Source organism: Macadamia integrifolia, chromosome 14, assembly GCF_013358625.1.
Source record: "Macadamia integrifolia cultivar HAES 741 chromosome 14, SCU_Mint_v3, whole genome shotgun sequence".
In the NCBI taxonomy this organism is placed as follows: domain Eukaryota; kingdom Viridiplantae; phylum Streptophyta; class Magnoliopsida; order Proteales; family Proteaceae; genus Macadamia; species Macadamia integrifolia.
This window is the reverse complement of record NC_056570.1, coordinates 3,570,403-3,587,378: the sequence shown is the minus strand read 5'-3', so window position 1 is coordinate 3,587,378 and position 16,976 is coordinate 3,570,403. Positions and strand designations below refer to the sequence as shown.

At 41.3% G+C, this 16,976-nt stretch overlaps 1 non-coding gene across 1 annotated transcript; it reads right to left on the bottom strand.

The window, feature by feature from the left end:
- Nucleotides 1–1,073: 1,073 nt before the first annotated feature.
- LOC122062285 lies at nt 1,074–1,180 on the bottom strand. The gene has a single exon (XR_006134904.1). It is a non-coding gene; the product is annotated as a small nucleolar RNA R71 (small nucleolar RNA).
- Nucleotides 1,181–16,976: the final 15,796 nt, after the last annotated feature.

Here is a 16,976-nt window from a genome sequence, read left to right as displayed (position 1 = left end):
ATTTATTTAATTTTAATTGCGTGGCTTGCGTCTTTAAATTCTTAGATGACGAATGGTTAGGACGTTATTTTTAGGACGGTAATTAGAATTAGATCACAACCATTAATCAGTTCACTTTCGCATTATTAAAAGAAATAAAAAATAAAGTGGCTGCTCTCCCTGTGTTCGACCCGTAGCTACACTGATCCGTACGCTTGCGGTTACATTTTAAATCTCAAACAAGTTTTTGGCGCCGTTGCCGGGGAGACAGTTCCATGTTATTTTTCACTTTCTTTTGGTAAATCGGAGTGCTTTGTTTGCTTTGTTTTATATTTTTCCTTTTCTTTTATTGAATTCCTGAGAAGAACAACTTGCAATAATAGTTGTATCAGTGGAGGTCGCCATGCCTCACAGTATGATAAAGACAGGTTTCGCCCTGTAGCAGTTCCTCAGGAATTGACCTGAGCAACCCCGGATCCCTACCGGTAAGCTCCCAAAAAAAAAATCAAAAAAAAAATCAAAAAAATAAAAAAATCATTAAAAAAAAAAGTTTTGCTATCCATTCTTTTGTGCTTGTCTTACTTTAGTTGTGGGTAGTTTTCTGTTGCATGAGTGTTAAGTGGGTACGTAATACTAAGAATCGGTTAGAAAGAAGAGATCCAACAAGTAGTGACCCTATACGTTTGCTCTCTTTAAAACCCTTCAATATGGGAGACCAACAGCAAAACCCTTCACCTAAATCTCTGAAAGATAGGTTCTACCCTGCTAGAACAGCCCAACCTTCCTGCATAGTTCTACCACAAGCCCAGGGCAATAATTTTGAACTCAAATCTCAATACATCACTATGTTGCCCCACTTCCATGGGTTGACCTCTGAGGATGCATACCTATTTCTAAGGGAATTTGAAGAGGTATGTGTTCTAATTAAGATCCAACAGCTTTCTGATGATGCTGTTAAGCTTAGGTTTATCACTTTTGCATTGAAAGACCAAGCTAAGAAGTGGTTGTATGGGTTACCCACAAATTCCATAACCTCATGGGAACAGTTCACAGTTGTCTTCCTTAAGAAGTTTTTCCCAACTCACAAGACCAATAAGCTTAGAAGTGATATCCTTCAGTTTAGGCAAAAGCCTAGTGAGTCATTTTCCAAACTTATAGAGAGATTCAAGGATCTACTCCAAGAATGCCCTCACCATGGCCTAGACCTATGGCATTTATGTCAAATAATTTATGAGGGTATTGATTACCCAACTAAACAAATGATAGAGTCTATGTGCCCTGAGGGATTCACATCCTTTACAGATGAAGGAAAGGCATGGGAATTCTTACTTGACTTAGCTGACAAAACCCGTGAGTGGGAATCAACCCAAGAGAGTGAAAGAACCATAGGAGGAAAAGGATATTTTGTGGATGGGATAGTAGCCAAGGAAGCCCATTTGGATAGCCTAATCAAGAGGATTGAGGCTATTGTTCCTAGAGAGCCATCATCAGTCAATTTGGTTAAGATTTGTGCTTGGTGCCAGTCCCCTGGACATGTCATAGAAGAATGCCCTAACACCTCTGGGGGCACTTCTAATGATAGTGTTAATGCCTTATACCAGAATAATCGATATAGTAACACATACAATCCAGGATGGAGAAATCACCCAAATTTCTCTTGGAATCAGGGCAACCAAGCAGGACCTTCCAATTTCTATAATCAAGGTCAACCTGGACCCCAAAGGCCTCCCTTTGCACAACAATCTTTTTCCCAAAATACTTTTCCTAGGTCAAATGTAGGACCTCAGGCGAGTTTTCCTAGGGCCCCTCTCTTATCATCTAATCAGCAACCCCCTGGGTTTACCAACACTGGAGAGGCAAGTAGAATAAGTGACTTGGAAAAAAATATGGCCCTCCTCATGACAAGCCATCAAAATCTTACGAGAGAACTTACCCAAGTTGCCTCAATTATGCGTGAGAGGGAGAAAGGAACTTTACCCAGTCAACCAGAGCCTAACCCTAGGCATCATCAACCTGTTAGTTCACAAGGACCAACTAATGCACCACTGAATATAGTACAAGGTCAGACTCAACAAGGGCCCTCTAACCAATGTAATGTTGTTTATGCCCTTAGGAGTGGTAGAGAGTACCTACAGAGCGTTCCTAAATCTTCCCCATCTATTACTCCTGTTAACTCTCCTTCAGTTGAGGACACAAGTGTGCCTCTTGTTCCAGGTTCGTCTGATGAACCTAAAGATTTTTCTGAAACTAAAGATGATTTGGTTGAGGAAACCAAAAATGATTCTTCTGAACAAGGGCAAATCCCTAACAATCCTTATGTTCATCCTGTCCCATTTCCTAATCGCTTGGTAAACAAAAGGAAGACTGCTTCCATGGACAAAATTTTAGAAGTCTTCAAAAAGGTAGAAGTGAACATCCCTCGTTTGGATGCCATATCCCAGATCCCTGCCTATGCAAAGGTACTAAAAGATTTGTGTACTCACAAACGTATCACTAGTGTGCCCAAAAAGGCATTCTTGGCAGGTAACATTAGTTCCATAATTACTCAGCCTATAGCAGCCAAGTATAAGGATTCTGGGAGCCCTACCATATCTTGTGTCATAGGCAACACCTATATTGAGCATGCCTTACTTGACCTTGGCGCAAGTGTGAATCTTTTACCTTACCATGTGTACAAGCAACTAGGATTAGGAGAATTGAAAGCCATTGGAACTACTCTTCAATTGGCAGATAGGTCTGTTAAGATTCCTAAAGGGATGGTTGAGGATGTCTTACTAAAGGTGGGGGAATTTATTTTCCCTGTTGATTTCATTGTGTTAGATACTAAGCCCTTCTCAACCAAGGATGAGATCCCAATAATTCTAGGAAGACCATTCTTGGCTACCAGTAATGCATTAATCAATTGCCGGAATGGTTTCCTAAGATTATCTTTTGGTAACCAAACTGTTGAGTTTAACATGTTTAGGATTGGCAAGAAACCACATATGGAAGAAGAGATCAATATGCTTGAGGATTTTCTGGATTTTTCTGATGATTTAGTTACCAACTTTGATATTGATTTTGATTCAGAATTCCAAGAGTGTATGGATGAGTTGGATGATGATAGTGAAAATTTATTTTCTGAAGTCTTGAGTCTTCACACACTTGTGGAGCCCTTAGGACCCTTTTCCAATTCCATTCCCAAACCTTCCATAGTTGGGCCCCCTAAGCTAGATCTTAAGGAGTTGCCATCTAATTTGAGATATGCTTTCCTAGGGCCTGACCAGACTCTTCCTGTAATAATTTCTTCAAATTTGACTTCTAGCCAGGAAGAGGAGTTACTTAAAGTGTTAAAAGATAATAAGGAAGCCCTAGGTTGGACCATGGCTGATATCAAGGGTATAAGCCCTTCCATTGTGCAACATCATATACATCTTATGGAGGATTCCAAACCATCCACGGAACCCCAAAGAAGAGCTAACCCAGTGATGATGGAAGCCATTAAGAAAGAGATCCTAAAGTGCTTGGATCATGGAATAATTTATCCTATTTCTGACAGCCAATGGGTAAGCCCAGTTCACGTAGTGCCTAAGAAGTCTGGTGTGACTGTAGTTCCTAATGCCAATAATGAGTTGATCCCTACCCGTGTCCAAACAGGATGGCGTGTGTGCATTGATTATAGGAAGTTAAATGCGGCAACCTGGAAGGACCACTTCCCATTGCCATTCATTGACCAGATGTTAGAGAGGTTAGCTGGACATGAATACTATTGCTTTCTTGATGGATATTCCGGCTATAACCAAATTCCAATTGCTTTATAAGACCAACATAAGACCACTTTTACATGCCCATATGGAACATTTGCTTACAGGCGTATGCCCTTTGGGCTTTGCAATGCCCCTGCTACGTTCCAACGATGCATGATAAGCATTTTTTCTGATATGGTCGAAAAATTCTTAGAAGTATTTATGGATGACTTTTCAATTCATGGGAATTCCTATTCTGAATGTCTTCATCATCTTTCCCTAGTTTTGAAAAGGTGCATATGTAAGAATTTGGTTTTGAGTTAGAAGAAATGCCATTTTATGGTTAAATCTGGTATTGTTTTAGGCCATGTAATATCCAAGGAGGGAATTAAGGTAGATAGAGCTAAAATGGATTTAATTGATAATTTACCACTTCCTCAATCTGTTAAGGATGTTCGGTCTTTTCTAGGGCATACAGGCTTCTACAGAAGGTTTATTAAGAACTTTAGTCAGTTAGCCCGACCTCTCACCTCATTACTTGTCAAAGATCAGACTTTTGAGTTTTCCAAAGAGTGTCTAGAATCCTTCAAGCAACTTAAGCAGGAGTTGACCAATGCACCCATTGTTCAACCACCTGTTTGGACTAAACCTTTTGAACTGATGTGTGATGCTTCGGATTTTGCCATAGGAGCAGTTTTAGGTCAAAGGATTAATAAGTTGCCCACTGTCATTTACTATGCTAGTAGGACCTTAAATGATGCACAACTCAATTATACAACCACTGAAAAAGAATTTTTAGCTGTTGTGTTTGCATTAGAAAAGTTTCGGGCTTACTTAGTTGGTTCACATGTGGTGGTGTATACTGATCATTCTGCTCCTCAGATACCTAGTTCAGAAGAAGGATGCCAAAGCCCGTCTCATTAGGTGGGTTTTACTTTTGCAAGAGTTTGATTTAAAAATTAGGGATAAGAAAGGAGTTGAAAACCTAGTTGCAGACCATTTATCCTGGCTTCCCAATTCCTTGACTGTTGATTCTTCAGTCAACGAGAACTTTCCAGATGAACAATTATTTGCAATGTCCAGTGAACCATGGTTTGCTGACATTGTCAACTTCTTAGTTTCAGGTGTGACTCCGGATCACTGGTCCACCCAAGATAAGTATAGGTTTCATTCCCAAGTTAAGCACTTTTTCTGGGATGATCCTTATTTGTTTAAGATATGTCCAGATCAGATTATCCGATGATGTGTTCCTGATCATGAACAACATTCCATTCTCTCTTTTTGTCATGATCATGCATGTGGTGGACACTTTGGACCTAAGAAGACTGCCGCAAAGGTTCTCCAATGCGGATTTTATTGGCCCACTCTTTTTAGAGATGCTTTTGATTTTTGCAAGGCTTGCCCCGCCTGCCAGTCTTTTGGCCGTATCAATAAGAGAAACATGATGCCTCTCAACCCTATTTTGGTAGTTGAGATCTTTGATATTTGGGGCATCGATTTTATGGGACCATTCCCTAATTCCTTTGGGAATTTGTACATACTTTTGGCCGTTGATTATGTTTCTAAATGGATAGAGGCCATACCTTGTAAATCTAATGACCACAAAGTGGTGGTCCAGTTTCTCAAAGAGAACATTTTTTCCCGCTTTGGTGCACCACGTGCAATAATTAGTGATAGGGGTACTCATTTTTGTAATCGGCCTTTTGAGGCCTTAATGAAAAAGTATGGGGTCACTCATAAGTTATCTACCCCTTATCACCCCCAAACTAGTGGCCAAGTGGAGGTGTCTAATAGGCAGATCAAACAAATCTTGGAGAAAACTGTTAATCCCAACCGTAAGGATTGGTCCCTTAGGCTCATTGATGCCTTGTGGGCCCATCAGACTGCATTCAAGACTGACCTTGGTCAATCACCCTACCGTTTGGTGTATGGGAAAGCTTGTCACTTACCATTTGAGTTGGAGCATAAGGCCTTTTGGGCCATCAAGAAGCTCAACTTTGATTTGTCTGATGCGGGAATTCATCGTAGGCTCCAACTATCTGAGTTGGAGGAACTTAGGAATGATGCCTATGAAAGTTCTAGGATTCACAAGGAAAAGACCAAAGCTTTCCATGATAAGCACATTCTGCGCAAATCTTTTGCAATTGGTGATAAGGTTTTATTGTACAACTCTCGATTGCATCTTTTCCCTGGTAAGCTTAGATCCCGATGGGATGGCCCATTTATTGTTCATAATGTATATCCCCATGGGGCTGTGGAGATTTTGAATCTAGGAACAGGGGTAATTTCGAAGGTTAATGGTCAGCGTTTGAAACCGTTCCTCGAGTTTCCTAATACTAGTAGTGAAGAGGTCATGGATCTCCATGAACCTCTTTACACTGATGACTAACTGTTATTCAGGTATGACCCCCTTGCATTGTCTTTGCTTTTAATTTTTTCCATGCATTGAGGACATTGCATGACTTAAGTGTGGGGGAGGGAAACCAGTTTTTATTTATTTATTATTTTTTTTTCACTTTGTTCTGTTTGTTTTTCTTTTTATTTTTTGAGCTTGCTAAGGATGAAGTCCTACTTTGGCTTTTGGCTAATGATCATACCATTCGGTTGCTTGATGTATGAAAATAAAATTCTTGATTAAGGTACCCATTTTGAACATATAAAAACCCTGTTGAGAAGAAAGAAACAAGCATGTGTCTTGAGATGGGACTTTCTTTTGAAAAATAAGAGACCCCTGTTTTATGGTGATGGACCATATGTAAGTCTATGGGTTCCTTGTACTTTTGATTTGGAGTTGAGACCTTTTTTTTAATTTGGCATGGGTTGATAAATGCACAATTTTAAATGAAATGTGAAATGTGGTATAAAGAAGAATAAGAGTTGATTCCCTTGGAACTAGACAGGGCATTGCGCCTCAGGAAGCGTGGTGTCTTGATCGAAATTCCTTGGGAGGAAACTTCTGAAGTAACTCTAGCATCACTACCTTTGTGGGCATATGCAAAAAGCGAAGCTACATAGTAACTTGGGTGTCTGGTGTTTGCTCCACCATGTCATTCAAGCCAAAAGTAGTGGAGTAGAATAGAGTTTATTATTCAAAAAAAAAAAAAAAAAAAGGAGAAAAAAATGTGCAAATGTCATTATTGTTTGGTAACATGTTTGGTAAAAAACACTCCAACGCCTTAGTCATTGGTTCCCTATTTCTTCACAAGTGGTTTTCCCTTAAGATAAGGATGTTTTGGAAGAGACGAGGTGAGTTCCAAATTAAGAAATATGCTAGTGCCTGGAATTGATAAAGGGTAATAAAAGTTCAAGTGTGGGGGTCCCTTGTAAGAGAAATTATCTTTGCTCCGGATTGGTATGGGCCTTACCTTTAACCAAAGTTGGGATTTGTTTATTCTGAATTTTGGGTGTATATTCACTGCAAACACCCACGAGACACAACTCGTCCACTAGGGGTGACCTAAGGGTTTAAAGGCTTGTTGCACATGCTAAGTGCAACCGTGATTCCTACGAAAGTGAGTTAGGTTTTTTTATCCTTATTCTTTTTCTTTTTGTTTTGCTCGAGGACTAGCAAAGTCTAAGTGTGGGGGAATCCGATGAGCACATTTATGTGTGAAATCTAGGGTAGTAAAACATGCATTTTACATATTTAGAATGGAGCTACCTTAGGTTTTACTCTCTTTTTGCAGGTTTTATATTTTCAAGGCCTTAAGGATTATCGGGCGCTATATCTTCAATTTTACACGTAAAGAGGTCCTATTTCTTTCCATGGTTGCGAAGAGGACGAAATTCTGAGCAAGATGGACGTGTTCAATTAAAAGTACACATTCGTTTGGTCACCCGTACAAATGATTATTCTTTTCGGGTCAGAAAAAGAATAATGGATCAGAACTGAACCGAGATGCAGAACCAGCCCGTTTGCAATTGTCCCAGAGGTACAAGGAATACTCCAAATGCCAACAAGGATCGATGGACCACATCCTTAAGTGATTAAAGATTTGTTTTTGGTAACAACAACTACCTAGCTTAGTTGGTGAGCTATGGTGTACAAAATTCCCTTGCTCAGCAAGAGGTCTCAAGTTCGAATCTCATGGTTGTTTTTTTTAGAGAATTTGTTGAAGATTTCCTGCTTTTTCACTCACTTAAAGCACTAAGGGCATGGAGGGGATTTCCACATCAAATTAGAAGCAAGCAAAATCGTGGAAGGGTTCTTGCACAAGAGAAGAAAAAAAAAGAAAGAAAAAAAAGGGAGAAGCAAAAAAAAGGGAGAAATAGAGATTGTCCAAATCTTCTCTCTCCTCCACATCATCACCAAAGATTGTCCAAATCACACAAAGGAAGAAAAAAATCGTCCCTAGGAGAGAGAAAAAAGAAGAAAAATAAATTAGAAAATAAAAGGAAAGAAAATAAGCAAAAAATTATAGGAAATTTTTCAAAATTTATTTCTCTCTTCTCTCTCCTCCATCTTAGCACTTTTGGACTCAAAAGATCTCACAATCAATTGTGGGTTTCTCTCTTTTAGGAAAGAGAAAATTGTTACCCTACCTCTCCATTCCCTATAAATACAACTCATGTAAGAGGAGGGGAGACAATTCATTCTTCTTCTAGTTTTTTTTAGTTGCTCTCTCTTTCTCTTGCTCTCTCTTTAGTTCTAGTTCTTCTTTATCTTTTCTTTAATCACTTTTGTAATAGTTTTTTTTTTTATTTCAATTAATGCAAGCACTCTTTTATTTTTATTCAGCCTTTTTATGTTTATGATTTATGCAATTGAGTTGTAATTTTTTAAGTTATAGTTCTAGGCTTAGATCTAGGTGACAAGATCACGAGCCGTGGAGCAATTTTTTTTCAAGTTCAAGCATTGATTCAAGTAAGTAGGCTCCTTCAGTAGTCTTCTCTCCCCCCTCTCATTCCCTCTTCTGACTACCTTTTCTTTCTTAATTTAGGATTTTTATTTTCAGTCGTTACATTATTGCTATCCCTTTCCCCCAAGGTTCATGGCTAGTGTATGTGTTGGCTTTGCCCCTCCTAGCCATAGAACCATCAATTTATTACTTTTATTTTAATTGTCTCCCTTTCCCTAAAGCCAAGTAGAGTAACCCTTGTAAGAGTGACTCTCTGGTCAAGTAGGGAAGCTCATATTATGATGCATCCCTCGGGCTAAGTAGAGAAATCTACTTGTGAGTCTCTCTCTAGCTTTATCCCTTTTTTTTTACTTTATTTTTATTTCAGCATTTTTTTTCCTTTATTTATTTATTTTTAATTACGTGGGTTGTTTATTTTCAGTTATTTAATTATTTAATTTTAATTGCGTGGCTTGCGTCTTTAAATTCTTAGATGACGAATGGTTAGGACGTTATTTTAGATACATATGTTTAGGACGGTAATTAGAATTAGATCACAACCATTAATCGGTTCACTTTCGTATTATTAAAAGAAATAAAAAAATAAAGTGGCTGCTCTCCCTGTGTTCGACCCGTAGCTACACTGATCCGTACGCTTGCGGTTACATTTTAAATTTCAAACAGGTATCCTACAGCTGGTTGAAAGTTTCAAATTAATGGAGATCCTTTCTTTCTCTTATGATGAATGGAGATTCTTCCTTTGGGAACTAAGGAAGGCAATTCACATTTGCACCTAATCCCTAGTTGATCAAAACATCACTTCGCATGTTCCCAATAGTCAATAACAAGGGTTATTTTTCACACACAAAACAAATATTATATATATATATCATCCTCATTATAGTCCTAAAATCAATAGCATTTTGTCAGAATACATCCTGTCTTTTCACCTGTTTGTTTTGGCTTGCATTCCTTCAGCGAAGGATGATCTTATTTTCTTGGCGCTCTCACGGATTCCCGACTCCGAAGGAAGCCCACGAGAGGGAAAGAGAGGAAATTTTTTATTTTTAAACCGGCTCCAGACTCCTCTCGATAATGACTTCTAACAGAGGTCTTAATAGATCCAAGGCCCAGCATCTGCATGTCTTTTCTGACAACCTCATCAAATGGTCATTTTTTAGGCCTGCCACTACCTCTTTTAGTTCCTTCAATGTGGATGTGGTCACTCCTTGCCAGGGCATCCCTAGGTCTCCATTGAAAATGGGTATGAGTATTCTATCCAATGTGATGGCAACATGGTTGTGCTACTGGGTTTTAAGGTATTTATCACTTTCTAGTAGTGTTATATATTGCCTGATCCAATGAAATGTCTAGTTTGTACAAACTTACAGTATATTGGTTGGAGAAACCACAAGGAACTTGGGAGTTAAGAGGGTAGCATGTTACGGTTGGAAATGACAAATCCATACTCCATAAATATCCATAGAGAGTCCAGTTTCAATAAGTATATTCTTGTTTTAACAATTTACATGAACCCTGTCCAAAGTTTATCACAGCCGGTAGGAAGAATTAATGTGATGCAGGTTGGAGCCTGGAGGAATTAAGACTACATGATAATGCCACAAATGACTTGGGTTGAAGTGATGACTATGAGAACTGCTAATGAACTAACAGAATGGAACAGGGTTCTTATAGCTGACCCCAATTGCAGATAGGTCTTACCTGGATTCTGTGGAGTCGGTATTAAAATTTTTTGTCTGTCTGCTAATGAATTAACAGAATGCTCCAGCTTGGGGGGGAGTGTTAGAAGTCATTATCTCGAGAGTCTTATTTTTTTTTTGGATAAATGACTACGAGAGAGGAGTCTGATTTGCTGTTTAGCGCATGTCATGACTCCTCGTAGGGGTGTTTTGGTCTAGTCCTTGTGGACTTAGGTAAGTCAGTTTTGTTTCCTATTTTGGTGTTCTATTTTTAGTATAACTTCTGTAATACGTAGTTTATATAATGAATGAAGTAGTGCAGTCTCAATCTCATTGATTAGGAGTCCCAAGTTCCACCATCGTCTCTCTCTCTCTCTCTCTCTCTCTCTCTCTCTCTTCTCTTCTTTTTACATGGTATCAGAGTTTGATCCCTAAGCAAGCACATTGATCTCTGCTATCACTGTATCACTAGTACAACCTCTTCTTCTTCTTCTACTTGGCTGTTATTGGTTCTTCTTAAGGGTTCCATGACTTCTTAGAGGGGGTGGTTTCATCCCCTAGTTTGTTGATTTGTGAATGGAGGTTTGATTGATTTTGATCAATCATATGTCTTGAAGAATCAACTCAGGGTACTATTGTGAGTAATTACTGGTTGGGTTTTATGACTTGAGGACTTCAATTATAGCTGTCAGGGTTTTGGCTCTTGGCCAAAATCGATTTTGGCCATATCTCTCAAGTGTAGTCTCAGTTTGGAAAATCCTTTTAGGGGTTTATTAAGCATCATACCAGGGATATTCAATCCAAATTTTAGCATCACTAAAGCACTACACACCCAACCACAGGTATTCTCCTTTGTCACCCAGATTGGGGTTTTGTGATCCAAGTCGATCCTCTCTGGTTGCTGATTTGTTGGAGGTTTGTCTGGAGATTTAGTTTGTTCCCTTATTAGGATTGGTCAGTTATATACGATCAATCAATTGTGCGTTCTAAAACCTTAATAAGAGATTAGAACGATTTTTTTATCTCTCTGTGGATCAAATTTTTTCCATCTTGTGTGATTCTCTTTTGATCTCTTTGCATCAATAGCTGAAATTGAGGAAAAAAATGTTGTCCCTGAGGTGGTATCCTCATCCTCTCACAGGAGTAAAAAAGACAATATAATTATTACTTTAATAAATAGAAATTTAAAATGAACAATTATATAATAAAATCTGCAATCGCATAGTTATATCAATAGCAGGTTGACCCTAAGGAAAGGATAAAATAAGTAATCAAAATTATGTACGGATAAGTGGGTGAGCTTGAGGCACAACTATTAAGTTGCACTACTGCAACATGATCACAGGTTCAAAACTTGGAAACAGCCTCTTCTGCGAAGCAGAGGATAAGGCTGCGTACACTTGCCCCTCCCAGACCCTATAGTAGCAAGAGCCTCATGCACTGGGTTGCTCCTCCTTACGGATGAAACCCAGATCATAATGAGACACTCCTTTGGTTCATTCACAAGGGTAGAGGATAGGAAAAAAAAAAAAGAATCGATCGTTTGAGAATTCCAAACCACGCGGAAAAAACGGAGCGAAGAAGGGTATGGATATTATTTTATAGATATAGGAGCTGCCAATTTCAACAGTGAAAGAAAATTGTGCAGCTGGTTTTGACTGGTTGTGACAAACAAAAACATCTAAAAAAGGTTAAACCTGCTAATGACACTATATGGGATACGGTTGATGCACATATTTTGGGACAGTTGTTGAATTCGATGTATAACTCTATAATTGACATTGCTACTCATAGTAACAATATGAAGGAGTTGTGGCCTATGGGATGATCCGAACGTTCTGTACTCTGAACAAAACAACCTCTCTCACATTTATGAGTTATCTCAAGAGTTTTATTGGGTTGATTGGAAGGGTTGACCTCTAACCGAATACTATGCTGATTTCAAGAGGATGTATGAGGAGTTGAACCCTTTACTTCCTATTAGTGGTAATGTGCAAAAGATGCAGAACTAGCGATAACAGCTCATAGTTAGGGGTTTTTTGGGTGGTTTTGGATCAGAGTATGATGTTGTTCAGTCTCAGATTTTTAGAGGTGATAAAGTGACATCTCTTACAAATACCTTTTCTCGAGTCTTATAGGTAGCTCGAGAGAATTTTCATGATCTTGCACTAGCAGATAACTCCACTCTTCTTTCTCAGAATAATGACCAAGGTGGAGTACGTAATACTGGCACTAGAGGTGGTAAAAGCAACCTTCTGGTAACTCCAACACTTTACATACTTTAGAGGTAGCACGGACATGCCACTATTGTGTCAAAACAGAACATATCCAACGCTTTCATTGAAAACTTCATGGCAAACCTCCTTAGAAGTAGTTTTGCCAATTCACTAGCAGTTATGAGTCTTCTCAGCCTTCTCAGCTTGGACTATCTGAAGGTAAAATGGTCAAGATGACAGATGAATAATTTGCACAGTATACTTAGTTTCAAAATCAACCTCCTCAGCCTTCCGCCGCTACTTTGTCCAAACAAGTAATGCTACTACATGTTTTTCCTCATTTTTCTCATCCATAGATAATCATGTCTAGTGTGACAAGTATATTTTCTTCTTTTCAAGAGTCTTCTGCCACTGTCACGTTGGCTAACAGGTTTGTTGTGAAAGTTAAAGGCACTACAAATATTCGTCTTAACTCTTCTTTGTCATTATCATAAGCAGTGGTCCCCGGAGGATGGCGTCGAGCCTAGACCACCTGATTATCTCCCCACTTTGTGGCCAGGGGGAAGAAGAATGTCTCAGGATCCCTTAGTTTAGGGGCTATGGTCCCCAGGTGCTTAAAACACCAGGGTTGTTTCAAGAAATCAAAGTAAGAAAGTGCAGACAAAATGACTGAAAGAAAATAGATATGAGAAGGAAAGTTACCTGGATAATGTAGCCTGCCCCCTTGAGGCCCCTATCTCTGGAGGACAACAGGTCCAGGGACCGCAGGAGATATGCATAGGCGGCCCCACCCCGGTCCCAGGAATCTACTGTGCCAAATTTTCCTTTTAATCTTTTTATATGTGAGTAAGTTAACTCAAGATTACATTTGTTCCATAATATTTTCTCATGATTCATGTGTTTTTCAGGACCTTACAACGAAGAAGACGATTAGTAGAGGTCGTCGAGTTGAAGACAGTTCTTCCCTTGCATGTTCAAGTATTCTAAGCCCTCATCAAATTCATTTTCCTTTAGGTTATCCATCTCTGCAGAGTTTACAGAAGCTTGATTCTCATTTTCATTTTATTTCTATTTTAGATTGTGATTCTTTTAAGTTTGGAAAGCTTCACCATATCAGCTATTCCCCTAGAGTCAATAAATGGTTATGCACCCCATAGTTGTCATAGCATCAAGGCGAACCAAGGCGTTGGAGGGCTGCCTAAGCACTTATGCGACAATTTTCCCTGCCTTAAAGCGAACAAGGCGACCAAGTGTTATTTTTTATTTTCCCTTTTTTTTAAACATATTTTGTATGCTTCATATACCTTGTGTCATAAAAATTCAACATTAAGCCACATCAAGTCATTAAAAGTTAACATTAAGCCACATCAGATCATAAATCAATATTGAGTCACATTATAGTAAAAAATCGGGGAGGAGTTTATGGAAACCCTGAACCCCAATGAACTGAACCCGGTGTGGCCTCCCACTGTGGGCTATGGCCTACCCCACCCTCCCTCCTCCCTTCCCCTGCCCTTCTCTTCCTTCCCCACCTGACTCCTCCCCTCCCTCCCTTTCCCCTCCCCACCGACCCCCCTCCTTGTAACTAAATCTTGGTCCTCCTACTTAAACACTTCTGCCTCCACCTCCAAAGTTGACCTCTCCCTGCATTTCATCCCTCCCTCCCTCCTTGGTGACAAACGAATAGGCAAGTACCTAGCTGCATCATTCTCCTCTGAAATCTCCAAATGGAGATACTGTTTAGTTGGCCACTTCCTTGTCAGTCGACCATGCTTTGCCATTGTTAAAAGCTCCCTCTCTAAGCAATGGAAACCAAAGGGGCTTCTCGACACTTACCTCCTTGACAACGGAGTCTTTCTATTCAACATTACAATGGAATAGGATATGCTCAAAGCTACTGAGGGTGGCCCTTGGCACATTTGGCAGCAAACCCATATTCCTTAGGCTCTGGGATCGTTTTATGCAACTCCACAAGATCGATCACTGCTTCACTGCTTTATTCCCCTATTGATCACACTCCAACATCCCTCTCCACTTCTGGTGTGAAAAAGGATTAAGCATTATTGGCTCCATAGTGGGCACACCACTCTTCACAAACATCAAAACCAGGAGATGCAAAGACTTTCATTTGCTTGTATCTATGTCGAAGTCTCTACTGAAGTGCCACCTCCTGCCTCTGTCATAGTTATGGACAATGAAGGGGTGGCCTTCCATCAACAAATTATTTATGACTGGGTTCCACCCCATTGTAACTGTAAGATTTTTGGACATCCTTCTTCGAGTTGCAACAAGCCTGCCTCTCTTGCTCCTAATGATATGATGACCCTCCCTTCCACAGTTGTTCCCTCCTCTCTCGCCTCTCATAATACCTCCAACCTCCGCAGATCAACCACCCTCATCCATACCACTAATGCACACAACTCTGCCTCCACTCAGCAATCCTCCACCATCTGCAAACCTTCGACAACCACCTCCCTCACCACCACTGCCGCCTCCCCCACCATCCACATTACCCCTCTTCCCACCATCGCTTCTATCCCACATCGCAATCCCAACTGTGGTTGAAGGAGGAGCAGGCTCCGACGAACCTCAAAAAAGACCATTGCTCCCTCTGCCAGCCCTTGTGTTTGTCGCACCAACTCGACTGCTAGGTGCTCTAGATGTCCATTGGTTAACCCACTGCTCACCCTTTCAAGCCCTATAGCCCTGACGATGCTGCCCCCTGCCATTCCTTGTTGCCTATAGCCACTGCTTCCACCTCCATTTACCTTGGCCATACCCCCTTTTTATCCTCTTCCCCTCCTTTCGGCGATGTCATTGATCCCTTGCCTCATATGGCAAATGTTGACACTGCCTTCCACCCCTCTTATCCATCGTGTCACCCTAACCTCCTCCCCCCCTTTTGCCTCCCCCTTCTTCTCCTTTTGCTATTTTATTCCTCTCCCCTACCACTTCCTCTTTTCCTCAGCCCATCTCCCTCGTCCTTCTCCCTCTCCATCCCACTACTCGAACTAGCCCACTGCTCCCATTTCTTTTAGGCCTAACTCTTCAATCCATGTCGTCTAGGCTCACTACCCCCTTTTCTTCTTCTCGGCCCTTCACGTTGTTACATTCCCTAACCCTTCTCCGTTGGCCCATCTTGGCCTAATTGCTAACCACCATCCATCTAGCTCCTCTGGTCCAATTCTTGACCTGACCCATTCCTTGTAGGGTCCTCTTCGCTGCCCGATGGCTCCTTGATGGCCCACCACACAGCCACCCTTCCACCTCCTGCCTCACCTCCTCGGCCCCTAGAGCATTCCTCTCACCCGACTACAACCCCTTTGTTACTTCTCCGTCCTCCTTACAACGAGGCTACCTTCCCTGCTCTGCTCTCCCAACAGAGGCAAGTTTCGGCCATGTCTTCACTGGAAACCATCCCTCGCTCTTCATCTGCCTCGCCTCCCTTCAACGAGGCTCCCCCGCTTGCCTTGCTCTTCCAGCATGGGCAGGCCCATGCCACGTCTACCCCAGCAACTCCATCATACTGTTCCACCTTCGTCGTGCCTCCCCTTAACGAGGCTCACACCCTGCCCTGCTTTGCTCTCTAAGCAGGGGTAGGGCCAGGCCGCGTCTCCCTCAAATGGTGCTTCTGTTGTGTCTTACTCTCCTTAATCTCCGCTGGAAAGACCAAATGGTCACCTGCTTCCCGCACTGTTGGCTCCAATCACCTGATCCAATTTACATCGACTCCTCCTTATCTCGCCCCCTTGGGCACGCGATAAGCAGGGCAAGACCATGCCACGCCTGCTCCAACTCTCATTACTGGAACCCCTGCCATCGCTTGCTACTGCCCATCTCCACCAACTCCACCATCTCTCTCGGCTTCCTTCCCCCTCCAGCACGTATTGACAGCCTATCCCTTTTGTTTCCTAACCCTCCTCTTCCCTCCCCCTCCCTCCTTTGGCACATCTATCTCCCCCACCATCATTGGCTACCAATGGTGACATTGCAACTAGCCTACTACCCGGCCCCCTGCCCCCTTAGCCCCATTGAGGCCTCCTTACTTCCCCCCCTTATAAATTGTTGGACCATCTAGAACATCTGGGTCCTCGATTCCCTGGCCAAACAAGTTGAGATCCATTCCAACATTAAGTCCTCTAGTTCCATCCTTTGCTGTCTCCTCGAGACCCGTGTTCCTGAAGCCAATGCTACTCACATTGCTTCCTCCATCGCCCCTTCCTGGTCCTTCCTTTCGAACTAATCTAACTCTAATGGGAGAATTTGGGTTCTTTAGAACCTTTCAAAAATCCAAACTTTTATCCTCTCTTCTTCCTCTTAATTCATCCACCTTTCTATTTCTGATCCTTCCAACGGAATCCCTCTCTTCTTCACCACTATCGACGGGCTCAATAGAGCACCCCAATGGCTCCCCCCCTCTGGGATGATCTCTGCCTCCTTTGTAACCAATTTGGCTGTCATCCTTACGACTGGGGAGGTGACTTTCATGGTCCAACACTCCCACGAGAAATGTGGAGG